The sequence below is a fragment of the Colobus angolensis genome, unplaced genomic scaffold (assembly GCF_000951035.1).
Source record: "Colobus angolensis palliatus isolate OR3802 unplaced genomic scaffold, Cang.pa_1.0 Scaffold155, whole genome shotgun sequence".
NCBI classification, from domain to species: domain Eukaryota; kingdom Metazoa; phylum Chordata; class Mammalia; order Primates; family Cercopithecidae; genus Colobus; species Colobus angolensis.
The window spans coordinates 4,637,299-4,643,334 of NW_012114655.1; the positions used below are offsets into that span (position 1 = coordinate 4,637,299).

Genomic DNA, 6,036 nt, shown 5'->3' on the forward strand with positions numbered 1-6,036 from the left:
TTTCACCATGTTGGCCAGGCTGGTCTTGAACTCCTGACCTCAAGTGATCCACCTGCCTTGGCCTCCCAAAGTGCTGGGATTACAGGCATGAGCCACCCCACCCCGCCTCTTCATTTTTAAAAATAAATTTGATTCCATTTTTTTTTTAACTGAGGTGAAATTCACATAACAAACTAACAATTTTAAAGTGAACAATGTAGTGGCTTTTAGTGCACTCACAATGTTGTGCAACCATCATTTTTATCTAGTTCCATAACATTTTCTTCATTCCAGAAGGAAGCCCTGTGCCCGCTAAGCCATTAGTCTCCATCTCTACCTCTCCCCCAGGGCCTGGCAACCATCAGATGCTTTCTGTCTCTGTGGATTTACATGCTCTGGATGTGTCAGGCAAATGGCATTATACAACATGTGACCTTTTGTGACAAGCTTTTTTCATGTACTGTAATGTTTCCAAGGTTCAACAACATTGTGGATTTAAATTACTGCTGAGAGTTACTTTATTTTAGCCTGAAAAACTTCCTTTATTATTTCTTGTAAGGTGGTTGGCTAGAATGAATTATTTCAGATTTTATTTCTCTGATAATGTCTTTAGTTTACCTTCAGGTTGTCAACATTTTTATTTTTATTTATTTATTTATTTACCTTCAGTTTTGAATGATAGTTTTGCTGGGTATAGGATTTTGGGCTGACAGTCCGCCCACCCCTGCCCTGAGCACTTTGACTGTGTTTTCCATTGTCTTCTGGCTCCCGTCGTTTCTGTGATGAGTCATCTGCTAATCTTATTGGGGCTCCCTTGTAAGTGTTGAGTTGCTTTTCTCATGCTGCGTTCAAGATTCTCTTCTTGTCTTTGATTTTCAGCATTTCTACTACAAAATGTCTGTCTGTGGATCTCTTTGAACTTGTCTAACTTGGAGTTTGTTGATCTTCCTCAATGTCTGGGTTAGTGTTTTTTGGCTAATTTAGGAGTTTTCAGCTAATGCTCCTTCAAATGTAATTTCTGCTCCTCTCTTTCCCCTCCTTCTGATACATTTGTGGTATGCTTAATGTGGTATGCTTAACATTTCTCTGAAGTGTTGTTTATTTTTAATAATTACTAATTATTAATTCTTTTTTCTCCTTGTTTTTGAGAGTACATAGACTCTATCAACCTATCTTCAAGTCTGCTAATTCTTTCTTCTGCCAGGTTAGCCTCTCCAGTGAATTTTTAAATTCGGTTATTGTGCTTTTTGACTCCAGAATTTCCATTTGGTTCCCTTTCTTACAAAAATTTTTCTATCTCTTTATTGATATTCTCTATTTGATATGATGATGGCATCATACTCTACTTATTTCAGCATGGGTTCTCTAGTTCTTTGCTTTTTTTTTCTTTATTGAGATAGAGTCTCTCTCTGTCTTCCAGATGGAGAACAGTGTTATGATCACAGCTCACTGCAGCCTTGAACTTCTGTGATAATCAAGTGATACTCCCACTTCAGATTCCAGATTAGCTGGGACTATAGGTGTGTACCACTGTGCCCAGCTAATATTTTTATTTTTTTAGGGACAGGCTTACACTATGTTGTCCAGGATGATCTTCAATTCCTGACCTCCTCCCACCTCAGCCACCCAAAGTGTTGGGATTACAGGTGTGAGCCATTGTGCCAGGCCTCTTTTAGTTTTTTAACAGACAGTTTCTGTTGCCTGCTTTTTTTCTGGTGTCTGAGCCATGATTTCCTTTTCTTTGTGTGTTTCCTAACTTTTTGTTAAAATTGAATGTTTTAGAGTTTTGTTAAAATTATACATTTTAGATAAAATACTGCAGCAACTCTGGGTACTGGTCATCTGTCTGTGGGGCTTGTTGTTGTTATTTGCTGGTTTTTTCTTTAGTGAGTAGCTGGATTACCTCATTACTTCAGTGAGTCAATTTCTCCAAGAAGTGTCAGACCTCTCACACTGCTCCTCAGGAGGCGCAGATCTGGGTACACTTGGACACTCTTCTTCATCTTTTCTGCACCGCCCTCAGGTCTGTTCTTTACTTAGCATCCAGAGTAATTCTTTTTTTTTTTTTTTGACAGAATCTCTGTCGCCCAGTGCAGTAGTGCACTCTTGGCTCACTGCAGCCTCTACCTTCCAGGTTCAAGTGATTCTCCTGCCTCAGCCTCCGAAGTCGCTGGGACCACAGGCACAAGCCACCACACCTGGCTAATTTTTGTATTTTTAGTGGAGATGGCCCCTATTGCTTCTTTAAATGGATCTCATCAGGCATTGCATGAGGATGAATCACCTCCACACATCCTGCATGTCCACCCCACTGCCCAGCTGCTTGTTGCACACTCCAGAGGTATCAGTATACTATTGTTACTGTAACAATACCACAAACTTGGCAGCTACCACAAACTTGGCAGCTTAAAATAACACACATTTATTGTCTTACATTTTGGAGGTCCAAAGTCCAAGATGAGTGAGCACGACTGTGTTCCTTCTGGTTGTTATAGGGGAGAATCTACCTTCTTTCCTTTTCCAGCTTCTAGAAGCTTCCTGTATTCCTTGGCTCATAGCCCCTTCCTCCATCTTCAAAGCCAGCAATGCAACATCTTCAAATTTCTCTCTCTTTCCCTCTCTCCATTTTACCCCTCTTTCCAACATCACATCTCCTGTGACTCCGACCCTCTTGCTGTCCTCCTATAGGGACTCTTGTGATGACATTGTGCCTACTCAAATAATCCAGGATAACCCCCTCACCCCCAAATCCTTAACTTAATCACGCCTGTAGGATCTCTTTCCCCACCTAAAATAGCATATTAACAAGTTGCAGAGATTACCACATGGACATCTTGGGGGGCCATTACTCAGCCAGCCACATCAAGCATGCACATGTCCTACAACCAGCAATTCCACTTAGGGCTGTCTGCCTTAGAGAGATCGCTGCAGTTACACAAGAAGATGTGCACAAGGATGTTTACCATAGCACTCTGTATAATGGTGAAATAGTGGAAATAACTTCTTTTTCAGCATAGTACAGTGATTAAAAAAGCAATTCTGAAGCCAAACTTCTTTGATTCAAATTCCAGCTCAGCCGTTCACCAGCTGTGTGACCTGGAGCAATGTATTTAACTTCTCTGTAGCTGGTTTTCTCATCTCTAAAAGGGTTATCATAATAGATCATATATCATAGGTTCATTTTGTGGACTTAACTACTTAATGCAAATAAAGTGCTTAGATAGTACCTGGCATACTGCAAATGCTATATGAGTGTTTAATGTTATTATTACAGTAGAAGAATGCCTAAAAAGTGAGATTGGTTCATTTAGTGCCACTCTCTTCAACAGCTAAAATAAGTAAGTCATCCCTCATGTGAGTGAAATATCTCAAATATATATATATAGTTTATTTTATTTTTTGAGATGGAGTTCTGCTCTTGTCACTCAGGCTGGGATGCAGAGGCGCAATCTCGGCGCACTGCAACCTCTGCCTCCCAGGTTCAAGCGATTCTCCTGCCTCAGCCTCCCAAGTAGCTGGGATTACATGAGTGTGCCACCACGCCTAGCTAATTTTTGTGTTTTTAGTAGAGACGGGGTTTCACCATGTTGGCCAGGCTAGGCTCAAACTTCTGACCGCAGGTGATCCGCCCACCTCAGCCTCCCAAAGTGCTGGGAGTACAGGCATGAGCCACTGCACCCAGCCTCGAATATATTTTATTGAGTGAATAAAGCAAGATGCAAAAGATACATACTGTATGATATCATTTAAGTCATTCTGAGGACACAAAGCAATTGAATAGATTGTTTATAGATGTAATGATATGTAATAAAGCACAAAGTGGGTATAGTGCACACAAACTTCACAGTAATGTCTACCTGGGAGGAAAGGGAGAGAAAGAAGGACTTAAGCTACAGCTATACTTTTCTTTATTAGTTCCCTCATTCATTTTTTTTAAACAAAAAGATGTGAAGCAAATAAAGCGAAATATCAGTTTCTGATTTATCTGGCTGAGGATATAGATGTCATAGTATTCTTTTACTGGCATGTTTGAACCGTTTCATAATTGAACATTAAAAATTCAAGAAGCTTAAACTTGGAACTTTTGTGTGTTGGTCTTTGCCGTCCAGCATGCTGGTGGCTGTGCTGTGCAGGTGCAGATCAGGGCTCTGTTGCCCTTCCAACTGATGCCAGGTGGGTGGAGCTCCTTCCCCCAAGGCCGCTCATTGGTGCCCAAGGAGACCGCGCCTCCCTCCTGCTGGGCGCGGGTGGTGACGTGCAATGCTCTGCCATTGGTGAGGCTGGTGCTCTGCGGCAGCCTCCTGACCAGTCTGGCTGCTTCCACACCATCTCCCTCCTCCCAAAATGATCCTTTTAGAAAGGACGTCGAGTGTTCACACGCCTCCAGTGACTTCCCATCTCCTTTGGAATCCAGTCTCAAGTTCTCATCGTCGTCTTAAAACCCTGCAGGACCCGGGCCCCACTGGCCTCTCCCTGCTCATTTCCTACTTTCCTCTGGATCACTGTGTGCCTGGCACCAGCGAGCCTCCTCCTTGCTCCTTGAGCAAGCCCAGCGGGCACCTGTCTCATGGCCTTTGATGGCCAGAATTCTTGTCCCCATATCCTGGAAGTTCTCCTCCCTGTGCAAGTCTCTGCTTTCAATTCACCTCCTCCAAGAGGCCTCACTGACTTCCTACCGGTAATAGATGGCCCTGCACTGTCTGTCCCGGTGTCTATTTTCATTTCTTCCAGGGATAGCAGCACTTTTAATATTACCTGTCTGCCCTACTGGGATGCAGGCTCCATGAGATCAGAGACTTTGCCTATTTGGTTCTCCATCAAATCCCCTAAAAGAGTACCTGGGACAAAGTTGCACTCGATACATGTTTGCTGAAGAGCTGATTGAGAGCAGGGCAGAAGGCCCCACGGTCAGGTGCTTTGTCTTCCTGCCTTAGCACTGGTGCCCTCATCTAGAGCCTCTGAGAAGCTGTGTCTCTGGAAGATGACCCTTGATCTCCAGAGAGAGGGAGAGTGTGTTGGGGGACGTCTCTTGGTTGCTCACGGGGAACGGGCCCAGTGACCACATCACTTTCTGAGCAGTTCCTGCCCTATCTCACATCTCCTCATTCCAGCTGCCTCTCAAGAGTTTGCAGGGAGGGTCAACTCACACCATGATCTAAATATGTATCCATCTTCACAGTGCTTTTCTTTCTTTTTTTTCTTTTTTAGAGATGGAGTCTCACTCTGTCACCCAGGTAGGAGTGCAGTGGCATGATCTCGGCTCACTGCAACGTCCACCTCCCGGGCTCAAGCAATTCTCCAGCCTCAGCCTCCCCAGTAGCTGGGATTACAGGTACCTGCCACCTGCCACCACGCCCAGCTATGTGTGTGTGTGTGTGTGTGTGTGTGTGTGTTTAGTAGAGACAGGGTTTTGCCATGTTGGCCAGGCTGGTCTCGAACTCCTGACCTCCAGCAATCCACCTGCCTTGGCCTCCCAAAGTGCTAGGATTACTGACGTGAGCCACCACACCCAGCCCGGGATGCTTTTCTAAGTCAGCTCCATGCTCTTTCCATTCTCCAAATATCCTCTGAAATCTTATGTCTGCTGTTGGTCTCTTCTCCCTTTGACAAGTGGGTTTGTATCTTTTCAATTCTTATCCTTTTAACAATTTTCTTGAAGGGAGAGCAACAAACACATGCAGCTCATGTACCAGGCTTAACTGGGAGTTCTTGATCCACAAACTATCTTTTTAAAGAGTATATGTTATTAAGCTTGTGACAGGTTAAATGTGATAATTGAAGAAACAAATATGGCATTATAGATGTTGAGTTCAACATCATAATAAAATAACTATTACTAACATTGACATTCGAGACGGCCAGGACGGTCATCTTTTCAGTCCTCTATCGGCAATGCTTGGGCAAACCTCTTTGACATGGGACCACTCTTAATTTCTGGTTCTGTCTGCTAATAGGATAGTGGCTTAGTCTCCCATCAGTCCATTTTATGAGGTGAGTTGATAAGAAATTAGTAGTTTTACTTTAATGAATATATTTTATTTTGAGACAAATTGAATA

At 43.2% G+C, this 6,036-nt stretch overlaps 1 long non-coding RNA gene across 1 annotated transcript in view; it reads right to left on the minus strand.

The window, feature by feature from the left end:
- Positions 1 to 5,170: 5,170 nt before the first annotated feature.
- Positions 5,171 to 6,036, minus strand: part of LOC105507924 — an 11,432-nt gene continuing 10,566 nt past the window's right edge. Inside the window, exon 3 of the long non-coding RNA XR_001001180.1 lies at positions 5,171 to 5,941. This is a non-coding gene — a long non-coding RNA (uncharacterized LOC105507924). The remainder of the gene's footprint in view (positions 5,942 to 6,036) is intronic.